Consider the following 24,439-nt stretch of genomic DNA (forward strand, 5'->3'; position numbering starts at 1 on the left):
ACGCTGATCCCACGTGGGCTTCGCCCCGGTTTAGCCTCTGGAGCAATGTCCCTCGCGGAACAGACTTTTAAAAGTCCTGATTTTGTTCTCCGTTGCTCCGCCGCTTGCCGGGATCCGGCCCCTCCCCCCGGGGTTTATCTTCCCATCGCTTTGGATTCACTTCTCCGCTGGTCCTACCTTTCAGAAAGTGGTTGTTTTTCTGTTTCCAGAACTGCTGTTCTTCTTCTCTTTGATCTGCGGATGGATTTTCAGGTGTTTGCAATCTTTAGATAAGCTATCTAGCTGATCTCTGGCTAGCTGAAGTAGTCTCAGCCTGCTACTTCTCCGCCATCTTGACTCCTCCCCCTGAAGAGTTTTGATCAAGATAGGATGCTGTACTTTGTCAAATGCTTTTTAGCATTTATTGAGAGTATTATATGGTTCTTGTTCTTTCTTTTATTAATATATCACATTGATTAATTTGCGGATGTTGAACCATCCTTGCAGCCCAGGAATAAATCCCACTTGGTTGTGGTGAATAATCCTTTTAATGTACTGTTTGATCCTATTGGCTAGTATTTTGGTGAGAATTTTTGCGTCCTTGTTCTTCAAGGATATTGTTCTGAAATTCTTCTTTTTGATGGCATCTTTTTCTGGTTTGGGGATCAAGGTAATGCTGCCCCAGGGACCACTGACTCAAGCCTGTGTGGGATCTCTGAGGCACAGACAGGCACTGACTTCAGCTGCCCTGGGACTGTGGGCTTAGGTCCATGTCTGTGGACCCCTGGTCCTATCAATTGTCGCTTAAGTTCCTTTGTTCTTTTTGAGTGTTGTTATCATTCCCTTCCCAATTCACAGTCACTGATCTCCAAGCTATTGTGGGTCCCCAAGCACAGGACACTTTCACATTGGGGTATTACTTTCCAATGGTTCACTCCTTGTGGCTCTCTTCCCCTTCTTTTTATCCTCTGATATTTATTCACATACTCCCAACTCTTCTTTACTTCTCCACTGATGATCCTCTGCCCCTGTAGAGATCCAGAAGTGTATAATCTTACATCTCAGGCTGATTTCCAGAGCATGTCAGAGTGCCCTGGTAGACATCTAGCTCAACTCAGGGGAACGGTTGAAATAGGGTCTCCTACTCCTCCACCATCTTGCCCCTCCCCTGAGTTGTCCTTTTAAAGATTTATTTATTTTAGAGCTAGAGAGTGGGGGGAGGGGAAAGGGAGAGAAACTTCAAGCAAACTTCTGGCTGGGAATGGAACCCAATGCAGGGCTTACTCTCATTTCCCATGAGATCATGACCTGCACTGATACCAAGAGTGAAACTCTCTTTTTTTCCCTTTTTTTAAATTTTATTTTTGTATTTTATTTTATTTAATTAACATATAATGTATTATTTGCTTCAGGGGTACAGGCCAGTGAATCATCAGTCCTACACAATTTACAGCACTCACCTTAGCACATACCCTCCCTAAAGTCCATAAAGCAACCACCCCTCTCTTCCACCCACCTCCCCTCCAGCAACCCTCAGCCCATTTCTCAAGATTAAGAGTTTCTTATGGTTTGTTTCCCTCCCTTGTCCCTTCTTGTTTTATTTTTCCTCTCCCTTCTCCCCTTACCCACTGCCTTGCCTCTCAAATTGCTTATATAAGGAAGATCATATAATAATTGTCTTTCCAGGAGTCAAACTCTTAACCGGTGGTGTCACGTAGGTGCCGCTTTGAGGTTTGTTTGGTTTTTTTTTTTTTTAAGATTTTATTTATTTATTTGTGAGGTGGGGGAGAAAGAGAACACAAGCATGGGGAGAAGCAGGCAGAGGGAGAAGCAGGATCCCTGCTGAGCATGGATCCCAATGCAGGACTGAGCCTAGGGCCTTGGGATCATGAGTTGAGCTGAAGACAGATATCCACCCTACTCAGTATTTAAAAGACGGGGGGAAAAAAAAGAAAAAAGAAAGAAAAAAAGAAAAATTGATCACCAGGAGTGTGCAGGCAAAAATGGTGGCATAGCAAGAGCCTGAATTTGCCTCCTCAATGGACACACCTATTATTTATCTACCTTTAGAGCAATTGCTCCTGAAGAAAAACTGATGGCTGATTGAAGTGTCTGCACAAAAAATGATAGAATGACCACATAGATGACTGTAGGAGAGGTGAAGACACAGTAATGATGGAACTCCACCCCAGCATGGTTACCTGTGGTATGGTGGGCCCATATACAGACTTGTTCTGGAGTACAGTAAACAGTGGCTTAAAGGGCAACTAGGGTATAAATGGCGGGAATCAATCTACTAACCACAGAGTGCACCATCCAAATAGGGAACTGTTGGAAGTCTCTCCAAGGTTGAAAGCACTGGTAAGTGCCATTTTTAATGTTATGCTCCATCTTGATTATATGGGCAGAAGCAGAGTCCAGGTGCCATAGGTGGCCTGCTAAGACCATCCCAGTGCTCACCGTGCCTTTGGCCCCAAACTTCCATCTGTCCCCCTAAAACATCCCCAGAGCAGTACACCCAGAGGCCCCCAACTGCATTTATCTCATGTCCAGTCATTCCCTCAAAACACACTTGGTGCAGAATGGTTCAAGATCCCCTTATCCTGTACTTAACCCAACAATCTTGCTAAGGTTGACCTAAGGCAATATGCAATGAACACCCTGGGCACAAGGCTGCTACAGTTTCAGCCATACCACCAGGGTGGTCCTACTTTTTTATATCCTAAGAACCCCCTAGCTGGCAAGTTCTCTAGTCCCAGTCATCTTGCAAAGGTGTAACTGGGAAGCACATACCAAGAATAACACAACTTACACCTGCTACATCTCTATCCATCACACAATGGTGGCCCGAGTGTAGCATACTCTGGAACGTCCATCATGCGTGTGTTCATTACATCAGGCAGACCTAGAGTACAGTGCACAAGAATCCCCCTGGCTCTTGCCAGCAGTCCTGTCAGTGTGACCCAGTGCACTGGGTCCCCAAACTTTGCTTGCTCCAACTCCAATGCCCTACCAGGGTGGCACAAGTGTGTCATGCTTTGAGACTCTCCTTACATGACTGATCCAGCTCTATCCAACTTACCAGGGTGGGCCTGGCATGTCATGCCATCATTGGCCTGCTCCAGCTCCAGCCATCCCATCAAGGCAGTCCTGGTTCAATGCACCCAGGAAGTCCTCAGCCCGCATTTGCTCCAACTCAGGCCACCACATCAAGGAAGTCCCAACATTGCATGCCCCAGGAAACCCTCAACCCACACCAGCTCCACCACCAATAAACCTGCAAAAGCCACCAGGTACATGCATTCTGTGAAGGAGATACCCCAACACAAGGCCACTCCTTCTAGACTGTTGGATTTAGCTGTTTTGCCTAATTCATAGAATCAAATACAGAAGATCAAAAAAAAAAAAAGAAAGAAAGAAAAGATGAGAAATATGTTTCAAACAAAACAGGATAAAATATCAGCAAAAAAAGAAAAGAAGCCCTAATAATGGGGCCCCTGGGTGGTTCAGTTGTGAAGAATCTGCCTTTGGCTCAGGTCATGATCCCAGGGTCCTGGAATTGAGCCCTGCATCAGACTCCCTACTCAATGAAGACACTGCTTCTCCTTCTCCCTCTGCCTGCTTCTCTCCCTACTTGTGTTCTCTCTGTCAAATAAATAAATAAAATCTTAAAAAAATAAAATAAAATCTTTTAAAAATCCCTAATGAAACACAGATAAGTAATTTACCTTATAAAGAGTTTACAGTAATTGCCATAAAAAATGTTCACTGAACACAGGAGAAAATTGGAGGAATGCTGTGAGAACATCAATGAAGATACAGAATATTTTAAAACTATTCAGAACTGAAAAATACAATAACTGAAATGAAAAATACACTAAATGAAAAAAATTTAGCAGATTAGATAATATAGAAGAATAAATCAATGAACTTAAAGACAGAATAGTAAAAGTCACCCCATCAGAACAGAAAAAGAAAATAATAATAATTTTTAAAGTAGGACAGTTTAAGGACCCTCTGTGGTATACTAATGAAGGACCCCAGGTCAGAACTATAGTATAGCCTATAAGTTTTAACATTCTTTTAATAACCAGCTTATGCTAACTAAGAAACTGTGGCCAGCTGACCATAGATAAGGGAGTCAGCAAGCAGCATAACAGGATAACGAATAGCAAAAATCTGTGTTTAACCCAGCTGTTTCTGGCTTCTGTATAATAATGCTTCTAATGCTTTGCTAAGAAATGAAAAATTGCTTAAACCCTCGTTCGCTGTGTAATCAAATAAAGTTATACCCTTCCCCTGTTAAGAATTTCCCCTACTACTAAGTAAAATTGATAAGGGTTGCCTCCCGTACCAAGGCCGGAGACGCAACCCGTACCAAGGCCGGAGACGTACGGTTCAGCATGTATGCTAGCTGGAGACGTGCGGTTCAGCACGTATACAGATAAAGGTTAGAAACGTGCAATTCAACATGTACCCTCTACTGTACACTACCTGAACGGTGACTGGCCAGAATGTATGGTTGGTTTTAAAGGATTGGCTACCTGTGTGTAGGCCTTACTGTAATGCTTTGAAATTACTGGCTAGAAAAGTGAGGGCTCTGATGTAATGGACTGTAAAATTCTATATTAAGGGACTCCTGAAACAGATCGGGGCTCTCAGACACTGACCCATCCTGGTCAAGTGTCCCTGAGAGTCCGAGCATGCCCGAATAAAATCCTCTTGCTTATTGCATCCAGTGGTCTGTGAGTGTGTCCTTGGGTGCGGGTCCTCTAGGGTCTTTCACTAACATCAAGGATACTAATATTCTCATGAGGAATGCCCCTGCAAAATGAATGGAAAGTATAGGGCAGAAATAATGGTATCAAGTTTTCTTAACCTGGAGAAAGAAACAGACATCCATGTGAAAGAAACACAGAAAGCCCTATGTAAGATGAACTCAAGGAGAATCACATCAAGATATATTATAGTTAATGTGGCAAAAATTAAAGATAAAGGGAGAATCTTGGGATGCCTGTGTGGCTCAGTTGGTTAGGCATCTGCCTTTGGCTCAGGTCATGATCCCAAGGAAATAGTTCAGTCACTCTAAAAGCTAGTATAAACATTGAAAGACAAAAACAGTAAAAGCAACTATAATTAATCTATAACTACAATCAGTAGTTAAGGGATACATAAAATAAAAAATGTGAAATATGACATCAAAACAAAAAATGAAGTAAGGAGTAAAAATTTGTTTTATAATACATTTAAACTTAAGTGACTTAAGTGACTGCCAGATGAAAATAGCATGATATATATGTGTATTATATATGTATATGCATACACATATATGTCAATGTTGAACTTCTTGGTAATATAAGCCATAACCTATAATAGTTGCATAAAAAATGAGAAAGATACCCAATCTCAACACTGAAGAAAACTATCAACCAAAGGGAGAGACTGCAAGAAGGAAATAGGAACAGAGAACTACAAAAGCAATTAACAAAATGGCAATAATTACATATCTATTAATAATTTTGAAGTGAAAATGGAATAAATGTTCCAATTAAAAGACATTGTTAGGAGGAAGGGTCCAAGCTGGTGATGTAGGAAGAATGTGAACTCACCTCTTTCACCAACCTGCCAAATTTATACCTATTTATACAACAATAGCCCCTGAAGAAGAGCTGAAGGATGACTGAACAACTTCTGTATGAAAAATAGAAACTACAGAGAATGGGAAGAAAGATGGAGATACAATAAAAAAGGAGACCCCCAGTTCCAGTGTTGTGAAATGCGGTGCCAAAGGATTGCACTGCGGGATAGTGAGCAGATTCATTTACCTGGGGCACAGTAAGGAATACATGGTTTGAAATATTAACTAGAATATAACAGACAAGCCCTAAGAGCTTGCTAAATGGCAGGAAAGCTGCTGGAACTCTCTCCAGGTCAGAGGGGTTGGTGAACACCACAGTGTAGGTTCTCCTTCCACCTTGATAAGAGTGATGGGAGCAGGAAGCAGGTGCCACCACAGCCAGCCTGCAAACTCAATATGCTAATATTTTTAAGGCTACACCAGCCCCAGCCATCTCACCAAGGCAACCCTAGCATGACAAAAACAGGACACCCAAAGTCAGTGCTCGCTACAGCTCCAGCCGTCTTATCAATGTGACACAGGCATAAAGCACCCCTGAACAATCCAGGAATGTACTATTTTGGTGACAGAAAACTTGCCAGGGTACCCCCAGTACAGAGTGCTCATGTAACTTCCAGCATGTGTACACTTTGGATCTGATTACTCTGTCAGGGTGCTGCCAGTGGGAATGACCCAAAACGTCCCAGAATACATCCACTTTGGATCCAGCCACCCTGCCATGGTACTATCTGAGCCAGGAAGCCTGGGAATCCCCAGATTTCACTAACTTCAGCTTCAACTATGCTATAAATGGTCCCTCTGTCCTGAGAGCTTGAAGACCACGAAAGCACATGGCCACGTTAGCTTCAGCTGTTTTTCCCAAGATCCCTTCTTCAGGGAGAGCCACAGGGTCATCCCATCGTGTGCTCACTTCATTTCCTGTCATCCCACTAGAGTGATCCCAGCAAGCAGTGCCCAGGGAACACTACCTCATGCCAGTTGCAGCTCCAGCCTGCTAATGTCACCAGGTATGCATAGTCTGAACAGAGGGATGACTATACACAATATCAATCACTGAAGGTTAGGAAAGGTAGCTGTTGTGCCAAATCCATAGAAAGAAACATAGACAGTCAAGAAAATGAGAACTCAGAGAAACATGCCCTAAATGAAATAATAAGATGAAAGCTCAGGGGGAAAAATAACAGTATTCAATGTAATAGTCAGAAATATAATCACTTGACTGGAGAAAAAAGTGAATAAACTCAGTGAGTATGTTAACAGATAGAAAATGTAAAAACATTACCAAGCAGAGTTGAAGAATATAATGAATGAAATAAAAAATACACTAGAGGGAGTCAACAGTGCCTTAGAGAATACAGAAAAGTAGATCATTGATTTGGAAGACAAAGTAATAGAAAACACCCAAGCTAAACAGAATTTTTAAAAAAGAGGGTAGGTTAAGAGATCTTGTTGACAATATCAAGGTGACAAGAATCTACACTGTAGGGGGGGTCCCAGAAAGGAGAAGGAAAGAGGAAGAAAACATACTTGAAAAAAATAAGAGGTAAATACTTCTGTAACCTGGGGAAAGAAACAGAAATGCAAATTCAAGACACACAGAATGTCCCAAACAAGAGGAACCCAAAAATGTCCATATCGTGACACATAATAATTGAAATTTCAAAGAATAATTAGAATTTTCAAAGCAGAAAAAGAGAAATTATGTACCAGGGAAATCCTACAGCTATGTACCAGGGAAATCCCAGAAGATTATGAACTGAGTTATCAGCAGAATCTTTGCAGGTGAAAAGAAAGTGGCATGATATGTTCAAAGAGCTAAAAGGAAAAAACAATAACAATAACAAGAATACTCTACCTGAAAATGTTATCACTTGAAATTGGAGGAGAAATTGTTTCTCAAATTAACAAAAGTTAAATTAGTTCATCACTACTAAACCAAACTTACAAAGATGTTGAAGGGAATTTAAAAGGGAGGGGGAAAGGACACAGAAGTAAAAACATGATAAAAGAATGAAAATTTCATGAGTAAAACCAAACATACAGTAAAAATTGTATAGAAATCACTTACAAAGCTACTGTGAAGGTTAAAATAAAAAAATAAAATCAATTACATTTAAAAATTAATTAAGCTGACTCACAAAAAAACATGTAAAATATGACAATATATACATAACACAGAGAAATGGTGTAAAAATAAAGTAATTTTAGAATGTCTTTGAACTTAAGTGACAATCAATATATACTTACATAATTAGGATGTTATACATGAAACTCATAGTAAGCATAAGTCCAAAGCTTGTAAGAGATACACAAAAAATAAAGAGAAAGCCAAACATAACACTAAAGAAAGCCATTGGTCTTGGAAAATAGAGCAATAGAAGAAGGAACAAAAAAGAACCTAAAAAGAGCTAGAAAACAATTACCAAAATGCCAATGAGTATATACCTATCAATAATCACTTTAGATGTAAATGATCTAAATGCTCCATTCAAAACACAGGGTGACAAATGGATAAAAAAACAAGACTCATCTACATGCTGCCTACAAAAGATTCACTTCATACTCAAAGAAACATCCAGACTAAGGAATTAATGAAAAAAAAAATTCCATGCAAATGGAGGGAAAATAAAACAGGGGTAGAAATACTTATATCAGACAAAATAGACTTTAAAGAGAATGGAGTGCACATATTGCATGGAACACTGGGTGTGGTGCATAAACAATGAATTCTGGAACACTGAAAAGAAATTTTAAAAAATAAATAATTAAATTTTAAGAAAGACACAAGTTAAATAAAATACCTAGTCTAAAATACCTAAAAAAAAAAAAAGACTTCAATAAGAGGCAAAGAAGAGCATTACATAATGATAAAGGGGTCAGTCTATAAAAGATACAAAAAATATGCATATCTATGGACCCAAAATAGGAACACCTAAATACATAAAATAAATATTAACAAACATGAAGGGAAATTTTGACAATAATACAATAAGAGTAGGTAATTTGAACACCCCTCTTATATCTATTGATAGGTCATCCAGGAAGAAAATCAATAGAGACCATATCTTGGAATGACCAATTAGAACAGTAGAAGATATGGACTTAATAGATATGCACAAAACATTCCATCCTGAAACAACAGCATACACATTATTTTCAAGTGCATATGAAACAATCTCCAGGATAGATTATGTATTAAACCACAAAACAAGTCACAAAAATTTAAGAAGATTGAAATCATGTCAATCATCTTGTCTTACCTTAAGTGTATGAAATTAGAAATCAATTACAAGAAAAACAAACTGAAAAAAAAAATGACAGACATGTGAAGGCTAAACAACATATTACTGAACAACCAATGGGTCAACTATCGGTCAAAGAAGAAATTTTTAAAAAATGTATGGAGATGAAGAGAATGAAAACAAAATAGTCAGAAATCTAGAAATACAGTGAAAACAGTTTTAAGTAGAAAACATCTGAGTCAATAAATGAATGAATGAATGCGCTTAGTGCCCCTGTGTTACTTGTAAAGTTGGTGTTTCTGATGATGTTCTCTGCTCCTTTCTAGTCTCTGCTGGTTTTGACCATTTTTTTCCCTATTCAAAGCGCCCCCCCTTAACATTTCTTTATGGGCTGGCTTAGTGGCCATAAACTCCTTCAGTTTTTGTTTGTCTTGGAAACTCTTCATCTTGCCTATTCCAAATGACAGACTTGCTGTATAAAGTATTTTGTTTGCGTATTTTTTCCCATTCAGCACATTGAATATATCCTGCAACTCTCTTCTGGCCTGCCATGTTTCTGTGGACAGTTCTACTGTGAACCTGATCTGTCTTCCCTTGTAAGTTAAGGACTTTTTCCCCATCTGCTTTCAGGATTCTTTCCTTTTCTACATATTTTGTGATATATATATATAGATAGATCTATCTATATATATTCTATATATATATAGAATATATATATATATTTCTATATATATAGAAATATATATTCTATATTTTCTACATATTATGTGATATATATCTATATCTATTTCTATATTCCCAAAAATCTATTTTCGCCTTTGTTTCCTTTGCCTTTGGAGAAATATCTTGAAAGAAGTTGCTGTGGCTGATATCGAAGAGGTTACTGCCTATGTTCTTCTCTAGGATTCTGATGGATTCCTCCTTCATGTTGAAGTCTTATATACATTTCGAGTTTATCTTTGTGTATGGTGTAAGAGAATGGTTGAGTTTCATTCTTCTACACAGAGCTGTCCAATTTTCCCAGCACCATTTATTGAAGAGACTGTTTTTTTTTCTCCACAGTATATTTTTTTCCTGCTTTGTCGAAGATTATTTGACCATAGCGTTGAGGGTCCATATCTGGGTTCTCTACTCTCCTCCACTGGTCAATGTGTCTGTTTTTGTGCCAGTACAGTACTGTCTTGGTGATCACAGCTTTGTAGTAAAGCTTGAAATCAGGCAACGTGATGCCCCAAGATCTGTTTCTTTTTCAGCATTTCCTTAGCAATTCCAAGTCTATTCTGATTCTATACAAATTTTAGGATTGTTTGCTCCAGCTCTTTGAAAAATGATGGTGGAATATTGATCAGAATGGCATTGAAAGTATAGATTGCTCTAGGCAGTACAGACAATTTAACAATGTTTGTTTTTCTGATACATGAGCATGGAATGGTCTTCCTTCTTTTTGTGTCTTCTTCAATTTCTTTCATGAATGTTCTCTAGTTCCTCAAGTACAGATCCTTTACCTCTTTGGTTAGGTTTATTCCCGGGTCTCTTATGGTTCCTGGTGCTACAGTAAATTGAATTGATTCTCTGATTTCCCTTTCTTTATTTTCATTGTTAGTGTATAAGAAAGCAACTGATTTCTGTACATTGACTTCATATCCTGCCATATTACTGAATTTCTGTATGAGTTCTTATAGTTTGGGGGTGGAGTCTTTTGGGTCTTCCATATAAAGGATCATGTCATCTGCAAAGAGAGACAGTTTGACTCCTTCATTGCCAATTTGAATACATTTTCTTTCGCTTTGTTGTCTGATTGCTCTTGATAGGACTTCTAATACTATGTTGAACAAGAGTGGTGAGAGTGGGCATCCTTGTTGTGTTCCTGATCTCAATGGGAAGGCTGTGAGTTTTTTCCCATTGAGGATGATATTTGCTGTGGGTTTTTCATAGATAGACTTTATGAAGTTCAGGAATGTTCCCTCAATCCCCATACTTTGAAGTGTTTTAATCAGGAACGGATGATGGATTTTGTGAAATGGTTTATATGAATCAATTGAGAGGACCATGTGGTTCTTCTCTATTTTCTTATTGATTTGTTCTATCACATTGATTGATTTGCCAATGTTGAACCATCCTTGAAACCCAGGGATGAATCCCATCCTGGTCATGGTTTATAATCTTTTTAATGTGCTGTTGGATCCTATTTGCTAAGATCTTGTTGGGAATCTTAGCATCCATATTCATCAGGGATATTGGCCTGAAATTCTCCATTTTGGTGGGGTCTTTGCCTGGTTTGAGGATCAGGGTAATGCTGGCTTCATAGAAAGAGTCTGGAAGTTTTCCTTCTGCTTCAAATTTTTGAAACAGCTTCAGGAGAATATGTGTTATTTCTTCTTTAAAAGTTTGGTAGAATTCCCCAGGGAATCTGTCAAGTCCTGGGCTCTTGTTTTTTGGGAGGTTTTTGATCACTGCTTCAATCTTGTTACTAGATATTGGTCTATTCAGGTTGTCAGTTTCTTCCTGGTTCAATTTTGGGAGTTTATAGTTTTCCAGGAATACATCCATTTCATCTAGGTTGCTTAACTTTTTGGCATATCTGTTGATAATAATTTCTAATTATTTTTTTCTATTTCTTTGGTGTTAATTGTGATCTCTCTCTTTTCATTCATAATTTTATTAATTTGAGCCTTTTCTCTTTTATTTTGGATGAATTTGGCCAATGGTTTATTGATCTTATTGATTCTTTCCAAAAACCAGCTTCTAGTTTCATTGATGCATCTACTATATCTCTAGTTTCTATCTCATTGATTTCTGCTCTAATCTTGATTATTTTCCATTCTTGTATGTGGAGCTTGCTTAATTTGTTGTTGATTCTCCAGGTCTTTAAGATGTAGAGACAGCTGGTGTATTCTAGATTTTTCAGTTTTTTTGAGGGAGGCTTGATAGCTATGTATTTCCCCCTTAAGACTGCCTTTGCTCTATCCTATACGTTTTGGATAGAACTGTCTTCATTTTCATTGGTTCCATAAATTGTTTAAGTTTTCCTTTGATATCCTGGTTTATCCAAGCATTCTTAAGCAAGGTGGTCTTTAGCTTCCAGGTGTTTGCATTTCTTCCAAACTTTTCCTTGTGGTTGAGCTCCAGTTTCAAAGCATTGTGATCTGAGAATATGCAGGGAATAATCTCAATCTTTTAGTATCAGTTGAGCCCTGATTTGTGACCCAATATGTGGTGTATTCTGGAGAAGATTCCATGTTGTTTTAGGGTGGAATGTTCTGTATATATCTATGAGGTCCATCTGGTCCAATGTGTCATTCAATGCTCATGTTTCTTTATTGATTTTCTTCTTGGATAATCTGTCTATTACTGAGAGTGGTGTGTTAAGATCCCCTACTATTAATGTATTCATCTGAATATGGCTCTTTGTCTTGATTAACAGTTTTCTTATGTAATTGGCTGCTCCCATATTGGGGGCATAAATATTTACAATTGTTAAATCTCTTTGGTGTATAGTCCCTTTAAGAATGATGTTGTGTCTTTCCATATCTCTGACTACAGTCTTTAGTTTAAAATCAAGTTTATCTGATGTGAGAACCACTACCCCAGCCTTCTTTTGAGGTCCATTGGCATGAAAGGTGCATCTTCATCTCTTCACTTTCAGTCTGGATGTATCCTTAGGTTCAAAATGGGTCTCTTGTAGACAGCATATGGATGGGTCCTGTCATGTTATGCAATCTGCAACCCTATGCCATTTAATGGGTGCATTAATGCCATTCATGTTGAGAGTGATTATTGAGAGATACCTTTTTATTAACATCGTGTTACCTGTGAAGTCTTTGTGTCTATAGATTGTCTCCATATATTTCTGTTCCATGATATTCTTGGCTTTTTTTCCTTCTTTTATAAAACCCCCTTAATATTTCTTGCAGTGTTGGCTTGGTGGTCACATACTCTTTTAAACCTTGCCAGTCTTCAAAGTTCTTTATCTCTCCATCCATTTTGAATATCAGTCTTGCTGGATAAAGTAGTCTTGGCTGCATGTTCTTCTCATGCAGTGCCCTGAATACATTTTGCTTGCCCTTTCTGGCTTGCCAGGTTTCTGTGGACAGGTCTGACATTATTCTGATGGGCTTTCCTCCATACATAAGGGATTTTTTTCCCTCTACTTGCTTTCAAGAGCTCCTGTCTAAAATTATGATTCATCATTTTCACAATCAGGTGTCTTGAGGTCTTTCTAGATTCTATAATCTTGGGGGCAAACCTTTCTGCCTCTAGGACTGGAACGCTGGTTCCATTTGCCAGATTTGGTGAACTTTCATGGAGAATTTGTTCAACTATATCTTCTAGTCTTCTTTCTTTCTCCTCTGCCTCAGGGATTCCATATTTTGATGCTGGAACATTTTGTGGTGTCATTTATTTCCCTAATTCTGTTTTCATGGCTTCTAAGCTGTTTTTTTCAGGCTTTTTCCTGATTCTTTTTCATCTTTTGGTGAGACATGTCATCACCTCCAGAACTGAGGTATTGTGGAATTCTCTCATCAAGAGAGCTGTTATGGGCAGGGGTTTGTGCTGATCTTCTGGGGCAGAGGCCTTCTGCACTGGAAGTGAAATAATTATGACTGAGAGTGACAGTTCTACTGGAATGCAGGGGAGTGAGAGTTAGTGTAAGCAAATTGGTAACCAGTGTCTACTCTGTACTGTATTGTGCAGGTACCTCTGTGTTTATTCTGAGAGGTGGGGGAGGAAAAGGTCATTTGCTAACTCCTTTGTTCCCAGAGAGTTTTCTCCATGAATGGTTCCTTTCAGGGACCTACTCAGAGAAAAGTAAATAATCTCTCAAGTGTGTGCACCAGGTGCTGTTCAATTCACTGTTTACAGGGTATATGCCACCTAGGTGATTGCCTGTTTTCTATCCAGGCACAGTTCAGGTTTTATTCCAGCTAGTGCATCTGGTCTTTAATACTCCAGTATCTAAGCCATTCTGGTTGAAAGAACTCTGAAAAGTCAGGCTCTCTCACTTTCTAAACCAATGGTTATGGGGAAGCATTCTCTTTGCACATTCCTCTATGTGTTCTTCCCTCTATTGCCCTTCTTCTTGACCAAGGCTTCCTCCTCTCCACAGTACCCAGGATCCACTTCTCCCATAAATCATGTCTTGCACTTACCACCTTCTTTGATATGGACTCTTCTCTTGTGGGGTTTGTTCTGTGAATCCTTAGGTCAATTTCTGAGGTATTAGGATGTTTTGATAGTTATCTAGTTGTATTCTTTGGATGATGTGATCCTAGAATCCTCCTATACCACCACCATCGTCCTGTGTCTTTTTGCATTTGTGATTTTTCCAGATTATTTCTTGTACTTAATTTCTGGTTTTATAGTTGCTGTGGTCAGAAAATGTGAATGATATAACTTTGGTGGTTTTGAGTTTGTTGAGGCTTGTTTTGTGGGCTGATATGTGATCTATTCCAGAATAGTACCTTTAACAAATGATTTGAAAAAATTGGAAGTCCACTTGTAGAAAAATGAAACTGGTTCCTCAAAAAGTTGAAAACAGAGCTACCCTATGACCCAGAAATTGTACTATTAGATATTTATCCCAAAGATACAAATGTAGGAGCAGGGGCAAGATGGTGGAGAAGTAGGAGACCCCATTTCAACTGATCTCCTAAAGTGAGCTAAATATATACCAGAATACTCTGAACACCCATGAAATCACCCTGAGATGTAAGATTATGCACTTCTGGATCTCTATGGGAGCAGAAGACATCAGTGGAGAGGTAAAGCAGAGTGGGAATGCTTGGACTGATATTGGATGATAAGCAGAAGGGGGAGGGAACCACCAGAAGTGACCTTTGGAAATAACAACCCAACACAAAAGTGCCCTGTGATTGGGGAACAGCATTAACTTAGAGTCTGGTTGAAGGCACTCTAAAAGAGCAAAAGAGCTTAAGGGGTAACTGGTGGAATTGGGCAATCATAGGTATGGCCTATGGTCCACGGACCCAGCTAGGCCACCACTGGTGACCACCTGTGCCAGAGAGTGCAACAGAGTATTTGTGGTCCCTGAGCTCACAGCTTTCAGATTCTTGCACCTCTGCTGAGCTGGGCCCACTCCTGCCCATGTTTGAGAGAGTCTGTGCTCTACATATCCTGTGCTACCTCAGGTTGTGAGCACACACCCCTCCCCACCCCCACCCCCCATCTCTGAGCAGCCTATGGCTGAGAGAACCTGGCGCAATCTCTGGTAGGGATCCCTCGGGGGTGGCAACCTTCTGTGACCTGCACAACCATGAAGTCTGGACTCCAGACATCAGTCGCCGCAAAGGCAACCATGGGAAGTGGGCTTCCTGGACCAATATCACTCATGGTTTTAGTGGCATGGGAGTACAGAGACAAGCAGGCGCTTTGGGCGACCCCTGGAACAGTGGCTGGGGGCACGCACAACCTGTGGGAAGTTGTGGTGTTCAGTGGAGTTTGCAGACGGGGATTCTGTGTGTTCTGGACCACCCAGAGGAGAGTGGACTGAGGCTTCTCTCTGAGGTGGAGGTCTGGGTGCAATGTGCTTTCCACTAAACCTCTGAAAAGCCAAGCCACAAAAAGCCACCAAAGAATAACGAACTTCAGAGAACAGAAGTCTGAATAACCAGTTTCCACAGAGCCCAGCCCCTTGACAGGGGGCAGAATGACTCAATCCAAGTAAGACTGATTGAAAAAAAATGAAGCAGCACCCCCACCAAGGCAAGCAAAAAGAATGAGAGGACTACCACAGGATCCCCATTAAACTGTAAAACCCCAACATCAGGGGAAAACAATATATTAAACTCCCAGTATTGCCCTAAAACCTGTATATTTCATAGATAGAACTTTTTTTAAAATTCGTTCTCACAATTCTTGTTATTTTTAATTTTTTTACCTTCTTATATTACAACTAGAGGTTTAATACAGCATATTCCAGAATCACCCTTTTTTAAAAGATTTATTTATTTATTTGACAGACAGAGATCACAAGTAGGCAGAGAAGCAGGCAGAGAAAGAGAGGGGAAGCAGGCTCCCTGATGAGCAGAGAACCCGATGCGGGGCTCGATCCCAGGACCCTGAGATCATGATCTGAGCTGAAGGCAGAGGCTTTAACCCACTGAGCCACCCAGACACCCCCCAGAATAACCTTTTAACTTGAATTTTTTTCATACATATGCCTGTGTTTTTCTTTTTCTTTTATATTTTTTTAATATACATATAGATATAAGCTTCAAGGTAATCCTTTTTTCCTAATCAATACTACCTCTATTTATAAACCAGTTTTAATCTCCCTTTATCTCTGGAAAGTTGAGTCCTTTAACAAAGATATCAAGATACACCCAGGAAGAACCAAAGATACAAATGTAATGATCTGACAAGGCACATGCATGCCAATGTTTATGGCAGCAATGTCTGTGGACAATGTATGTAGCCAAATTATGGAAAAGGCTGGGATATCCATGAACAGATGAATGGATAAAGATGTGATTGATACACACACACACACACACACACACACACACGATGGAATATTACTGAACTATCAGAAAGGATGAGTATATACCATTCACAAAGACTTGGATGGTGCTAGAGGTTATTTTGCTGAGAGAAATAATTTAATCAGAGAAAGACAATTATATAGTTTCACTCATATTTGGAAAATGAGAAACAGTTCAAAGGATCATAGGGGAAGGGAGGGAAAACTGAACAGAAACTCATCAGAGAGGGAGAAAAAGCATGATAGACTCTTAACTATAGAAAACAAACTAAGGGTTGTTGGAAGGGAGGTAGGTTAGGGTATGGGATAATTGGGTGATAGGTGTTAAAGGGGGTACATGATTATGAGCCCTGGTTGTTATATGCAACTGATGAATTATTGAACTCTACATCTGAAACTAATGATAAGATTAAAGTAATTAATTGATCAGTGATGATAATGATATTCACTGGACTTCAGAAAAGGATATAAGACATCAGTGAAACCCTTGACAAAGATAAATAATAATACATCAGAGATGAAGAACTCAATAAATAAAGTTAAAAATATTAAAATGGAATAAAAAGTAGGCTACAAGAAACAAAAGAATGTAACAGTGACTTGGTGGATAGAATAATGGAAAGCAACCAACTTAAATAGGTGAGAGACAAACAAATACTGCATAATGAGAATAGACAGAGTATTCAGTGACTACAACAAATGTAATAATATTTGCCTTGTAGGAATCCAAGAGGAAGAAGAGACTGTCATTTTTCCATTGGACATTCTTTCCTACTTTGTTGAAGATTAGTTGACAATAGAGTTGAGGGTCCATTTCTGAATCTATTCTGTTTCATTGATCTATGTGTTTGTATTTGTGCCAGTACCATAATATCTTGATGATTATAGCTTTAAAATACATCTTGGTGTCCAGCATTGTGATGCCAACAGATCGGGTTTTCTTTTTTCTTTTTTTTTTAAGATTTTATTTATTTGACAGACAGAGATCACAACTATGCAGAGAGGCAGACAGAGAGAGAGGGAGGAAGCAGGCTCCCCACTGAGCAGAGAGCCCGATGCGGGGCTCGATCCCAGGACCCTGAGATCATGACCTGAGCTGAAGGCAGAGGCCTTAACCCACTGAGCCACCCAGGTGCCCCCAGATCTGGTTTTCTTTTTCAGCATTCCTCTGGCTGTTCAGGGTTTTCTCTCCTCGTACAAATTTTGGGATTATATTTTCCAGCACTGTAAAAAAAATGTTGATGGTATTTGGATAGAGATTGCATTGAAAATGTAGATTGTTCTGGGCAGCATAGACATTTTAACAATATTAATTCTTCCAATCTATAAGCATGGAACATTTTTCCAACTCTTTGTGTCTTCCTTAATTTCATTGATGAGTGTTCTGTAGTTTCTAGAGTACAGATACTTTACATCCTTGTTTAGGTTTATTCCTAGGTATCTTAGGAATTTGGGTGCAACTGTAAATTGATCAGTTCTTTCTCTTTCTCCTGTCTCTTTGTTAGTGTAAAGAATGCAACTGATTTCTGTGAATTGATTTTGTGTCTTGCCATGTTGCTGAATTCTTGTACGAGTTTTGGAAGGGTTTTTTAAATTTTTTTAATTTTTTAAATAAATATATAATGTATTATTAGCTCCAGGGGTACAGGTCTGTGAATCGCCAGGTTTAAACACTTCACAGCACTTGCCATAGCACATACCCTCGCCAATGTCCATAACCCCACCACCCTCTCCCTACCTCCTCTCCCTCCGGTCACCCTCAGTTTGTTTTGTGACAGTAAGAGTCTCTTATGGTTTGTCTCCCTCCCGATCCCATCTTGTTTCATTTATTCTTTTCCTACCCCCCCCCAAACCCTCATGTTGCATCTCCACTTCCTCATATCAGGAAGATCATATGATAGTTGTCTTTCTCTGATTGACTTATTTTGCTAAGCATAATACCCTCTAGTTCTATCCACGTCATCACCAATGGCAAGATTTCATTTCTTTTGATGGCTGCATAGTATTCCATTGTATATATATATACCACTTCTTCTTTAACCATTCATCTGTTGATGGACATCTAGGTTCTTTCCATAGTTTGGCTATTGTGGACATTGCCGTTATAAACATTCGGGTGCACGTGCCCCTTCAGATCACTACATTTATATCTTTACGGTAAATACCCACTAGTGCAATTGCTGGGTTGAAAGGTAGCTCTATTTTCAACTTTTTGAGGAACCTCCATGCTGTTTTCCAGAGTGGTTGCACCAGCTTTCATTCCATCCAACAGTGTAGGAGGGTTCCCCTTTCTCTGCATCCTTGCCAGCATCTGTCATTTCCTGACTTGTTAATTTTAGCCATTCTGACTGGTGTGAGGTGGTAACTCATTGTGGTTTTGATTTGTATTTCCTTGATTCCAAGTGATGTGGAGCACTTTGTCATGTGTCTGTTGGCCATCTGGATGTCTTCTTTGCAGAAATGTCTGTTCATGTGCTCTGCCCATTTCTTGATTAGATTATTTGTTCTTTGGATGTTGAGTTTGCTAAGCTCTTTATAGATTCTGGACACTAGCCCTTTATATGATGTCATTTGGAAATATCTTCTCCCATTCTGTCAGTTGCCTTTTGGTTTTTTAGCTGCTTCCTTTGCTGTACAAAAGCTTTTGATCTTGATGAAATCCCAATAGTTCATTTTTACCCTTGCTTCCCTTGCCTTTGGTGATGTTCCTAGGAAGATGTTGCTGTGGCTGAGGTCAAAGAGGTTGCTGCCTGTGTTCTCAAGGATTTTGATGGATTCCTTTCGCACATTGAGGTCCTTTCTCACATTGTGTCTATTTTCTTGTGTGGTGTAAGGAAATGGTGCAATTTCATTTTTCTGCATGTGGCTGTCCAATTTCCCCAACACCATTTGTTGAAGAGTCTGTCTTTTTTCCATTGAGTTCTTGCAGTTTTGAAGTGGAGTCCTTTAGGTTGTCCACATAAAGTAACATGTCATCTGCAAAGAGTGAGAGTTTGACTTCTTTGCCAATTTGAATGCCTTATATTTCTTTTTTTGTTGTCTGATTGCTGAGGCTAGGACTTCTAGTACTATGCTGAATAGCAGTGGTGATAGTGGGCATCCTTGCTGTGTTCCTGACCTTAGGGGAAATGCTCTTGTTTTTTTCCCTATTGAAGATGATATTTGCTGTGGGTCTTATGTATATGATCTTTATGATGTTGCAGTATTTTCCCCCTATCCCTACACAGTGAAGAGTTTTAATCAAGAAAGGAAGCTGTGTTTTTTCAAATGTTTTTTCCACGTCAATTGAGAGGATCATGCTTCTTGTCTTTCTTTTGTTAAATGATGTATCATGTTGTTTGATTTGTAGATGTTGAACCTCCCTTGGTCATGGTGATGAATTTCACTGGATTGTAGTGAATAATCCTTTTAATGTACTGTTGGATCCTGTTGACTATTATCTTGGTAAGAATTTTGGCATCCATGTTCATCAGGGATATTGATCAGTAATTCTCCTTTTTGATGGGGTCTTTGGTTTTGGGATCAAGGTAAAGCTGCCCTCATAGAATGAGTTTGGAAATTTTCCTTCCATTTCTGTTTTTCCAAAGAGCTTCAGAAAAAATAACTATTAGTTCTTCTTTAAATGTTTGGTAGAATTCCCCTGGGAAGCCATCTGACCCCATACTCTGTCTCTGGGAGATAAAAAAAAAATTATGTTATTGTAGTCATCATACATGCGTCATCATTAGTTTTTTATGGGCATGTTCAGGTTTTCTATTTCTTCGTGTTTCAGTTTTGGTAGTTTGTTTCTAGGAATGCATCCATTTCTTCTAAATTGCCTAATCTGTTGACATATAGTTGCTCATAACATGTTCTTAAAATTGTTTTTTATTTCCTTGGTGTTTGTTGTGATCTCTTCTGTTTCATTCATGATTTTATTAATTTTGATCTTTTTTTTTTTTCTTTTTGATGATTCTGGCTAGGGGTTTATGAATCTTAGTCATTTTTTTTTTCAAAGAATCAGTTTTGTTCATTAGTTCTACTGTTATTTTTTTTTTATTTCATTTATTTCTGTCCTAATCTTATTATTTTTCATCTCTTTCTTGGTTTAGGCTTTGCTTGATGTTCTTTCTCCAGCTCCTTTAGGTGCAAGGTTAGCTTGTGTATTTGAGACTTTTCTATTTTCATGAGAAAGGTTTGTAGTGCTATGTGCTTCCCTCTTAGGAGTGCTTTTGTTGCATCCCAAAGGTTTTGAACAGTTGTTTTCATTTTTATTTGTTTCCATGAATTTTTAAAGGATTTTTTTTTAATTTGAGAGAGAGTGAATGATAGAGTGAGCACAAGCTGTACAGGGATATAGGCGGAGGGACAATCAGTCCCCCCATTGACCAAGAAACCTGATGTAGGGCTCAATCCCAGGACCCTGAAATCATGACCTGAGCCAAAAGCAGACACTTCACTGACTGAGGTACCCACATACCTTTGTTTCCATTAATTTTTAAAATTCTTCTTTAATTTCCCAGTTGACCCATTCATTCTTCAGTAGAATGCTCTTTAAACCCCAAGTTTCTGAGATCCTGAAAAACAGATTTCCTGTTGTGATGGAATTCAAGTTTCAAAGCATTGGTACCTGAAAATATGCAGGGAATAATCCTAATATTTTAATACCAGTTGAGACCTGATTTGTGACCTAATATGTGACCTATTGTGGAGAAAGTTACACGTGCACTCGAGAGGAACATGTATTCGGTTGCTTTAGGATGCAATGTTCTGTATATATCTCTGAAGTCCATATGGTCCAGTGTGTCTTTCAAAGCCCTTGTTTCCTTGCTCATGTTCTCCTTAGATGATCTGTCCCTTGCTATGAGTGGGGTGTTAATGTCCCCTACTATTATTTGTATTATTATCAATGTATTTCTTTACTTTCAGTATTGATTGGTTTACAAAATTGGCTGCTCCTATGTTAGGACCACACATATTTATAATTGTTAGGTCTTCCTGTTGGATATACCCTTCAGATATTATATCCTCTTCTTCTTCATCTGTTACTACAGGCTTTGGTTTAAAATCTACTATGTTTGATATATGCATTGCTACCTCAGCTTTCTTTTGAGGTCCATTAGCATGACAAATTTTTCTTCACCCTCTTACTTTCAATCTGGAGACATCTTTGAGTCTTAAATGAGTCTTTAGTAGACAGCATTTGGAAGGGTCTTGCTTTTTTATCTAATCAGATACCCTCTGCCTTTTGATTCAGGCATTTAGCCCATTCACATCAAAGTAACTATTGAAAGATACAAATTTAGTGTCTTGTATTACCTGTAAAGTCACCGCTTGTGTAGATTTTCTCTGTTCCTTTCTGCTCTATGTTACGTCTGGACTCTCTTTTTGCCTACAGGATCTCCTTTAATATTTCTTGCAGGGCTCACTTGGTGATCATAGATATTTTTAGTTTATTTTCTTTTTCCTGGAAGCTCTTCATCTGTCCTTCCATTCTGAATGTCAGCCTTGCTGGATAAAGTTTTATTGGCTGGATGTTTTTTCTCATTTAACACCCAGAATATATCATGCCAGACATTTCTGACCTGCCAGATCTCTGTGAATAGGCCTGCCAATCTAATGGTTCTACACTTATAGGATAAGGACCTCTTTTCTTGAGCTGCTTTCTGGATTTACTCTTTATCTCTGAAATTTTCAAGCTTCAGTATTATGTGTCAGGGTGTTGATCTATTTTTATTGATTTTGAGTGGAGTTCTGTGTGCCTCCCGGACTTGAATGTCTGTTTCAGTCCTCAGATTAGGGAACTTCTTATCTTTGATTTGCTCAAATACACCTTCTGCCTGTTTGTGTATCTGTCTGTCTCCTTCATCTGGGACCCTAATTGTTCTAATATTGATTCATTTTATGTTATCACTGATTTCCTGACACCTCCTTTCATTATCCATTAGCTGGTTTTCTCTTTTCCTCAGCTTCCTTCATTTCCATCATTTTGTCTTCTATGTCCCTGACTCTCTCTCTTCTGCCTCATTTACCTTAGCCACTAGAATGTCCATTTTAGGCTGCATCTGAGTTAAAGCATTTTTAACTTCAGCCTGATGAGATTTTACTTCTGTTATTTGTGCACTCTGAGATTCTCTGGTATCCTTTATGTTTTTTTCAAGCCCACCTAGTATTTTTATAGTCATTCTTCTGAATTCTAGGTACAACATTTTCCTTATATCTAGATCAATTAAAATCTATGGCAGAGAGTTTTCCTCTGGTTCTTTCTTCTGTTGTGAATTTCCCCTCCTAGTCATTTTGTCCAGAGAAATAGATGAGGGAGAGAACATAATCAAAAGTATCTACTACAATCCCAGCAAAATACACCCTAGGAAAATCTGAAGAGATCTAAAACCAAAAAAAAAAAAAAAAAAGAAGAAGAAAAAGAAAAAGGGAGAGGAAAAAAAGAGAGAGAGGTTATAATTTCACAGGTGGCCATAACAGGGTGATCCAGTTGATCTTAGGTGTATTTTGTTCTTTTGTTGCAGGACACTACATCCCAATATTGTAAATAAAGAAAAAAAATATATATATACAAACATAAAATGACTACTTGAAAGGAAGCCAAAAATGAAGAATATATCTATAAAATGTAAATGTAAAAATGAAAATTAAAATGACTCAAAATCAAGTCAATAAAATAAGAAACTAGTTGAAAAGGGACAAAAAGAAAAAAAGAGAAGTAAAAGAAAATATTAAACTGAAAGACTAGACTCATGAGGAAAATATCTCAAATCCATGTAGTATTTTCCCCTAGTGCAGGAGTTTTTTAGTTCTATGTGATCCATAATCTTATTATTCATCTGATGTTCCTGTTGGTCTTCTGGGGGAGGAGACTGTTGTTCTGATTCTTTGGTCTCTTTGTCTAAGCAGAATTACAGTGCTCCTTGTCAGGGTGCCTGGCTCAGTGTAAGCTGCTTTGTGTTGCTTTTTGTGGCTCTAGATCCCTGAAGCCTTCCTGAACCACTTTAGGGGTTGGAGAAATTGAAAATAAAAATGGTGGCACCCCAATCTCCAGCACTGGAGGTGAATGATCCTGACCCCCAGTCCAGTGCACCTTCAGCAACAAACTTTCATTCCCTTTTGTGTTTGTCATACTCTGCAGACTCCTGTGGTGCACACTCATGCTGATATATTTGGGAGAAGGAGTTTCTCCATGGTTCTGTCACTAGCTGGGCCCCTGCTTGGAAAGTAGTCGCTCCATTGAGGCTTGGCTGGTGGTTTATGGGAATCTTAGGAACTCTGCCACAGTCAGGCACCCCCATTATTTCTGTGACTCTGGGGATGCCAAGACCATACATTTCCACCTAGCAGAATTAGAGTGGGCAAGTCCTTGGGCACACTATTAGTAAGTTAAGTAGCAGCTGTCTGTGCAACATGGCCTGTCAAAGGTGGTCTGTGTTTATACTGGAGTTCAGTAGAGGAAAATGCTGTCTTCCAGCCCCTTCATTCCCAGAAATCCTCAAATAATCTCTGAAATCAATATAAACAGCTCTCCTTCCCATAGTGCAAGCTTTTACTTCTAAATTGCCTCTGCTTGGCCTGTTGTTTCCCTATAGGCAGGGACCTATCACTTGTCCTCCAGTCTCACACAGTGTTGAATCAGCTAACTTTAATACTTCAGGGTCTACGACCTGCTGGTTATACAAATTGCACAAAATTAAGCCCCCTTTTATTTCATGGTCAGACCTTATGGGGCTTTGTTTTCCATGTCTGGGGCCACTGGTGTTTTCCAGTCTCTGAGACAGCAGCTCCCTCCTTCCTTCAGGCTGTTCCTCACCACTATTTCTACCTTTCCTAACATGTCCCATGAACCTACTACTCTACATTTAGTTGTGGAGTTTGTTCTGCCAGTGTTCCTTTCCTTCTCCTGTTTATTTTCTCAAATGTGAGTGATGTGTAGTTGTAAATCTAGGAGAAGGTGAGTTTAGTGTCCTCTTAATCTGACATATTCTCAAAACGTAAACAAAACTTTTATTTTGATGAGGTCCATATAGCCTATTTTTGCTTTTGTTTTTGTCATTTTAGGGATATATCTTGAGAAATGTTGCTATGGCCAAT

This window comes from Mustela putorius, unplaced genomic scaffold, assembly GCF_011764305.1.
Source record: "Mustela putorius furo isolate JIRA1106 unplaced genomic scaffold, ASM1176430v1.1 tig00004121_pilon_pilon_pilon, whole genome shotgun sequence".
In the NCBI taxonomy this organism is placed as follows: Eukaryota; Metazoa; Chordata; class Mammalia; order Carnivora; family Mustelidae; genus Mustela; species Mustela putorius.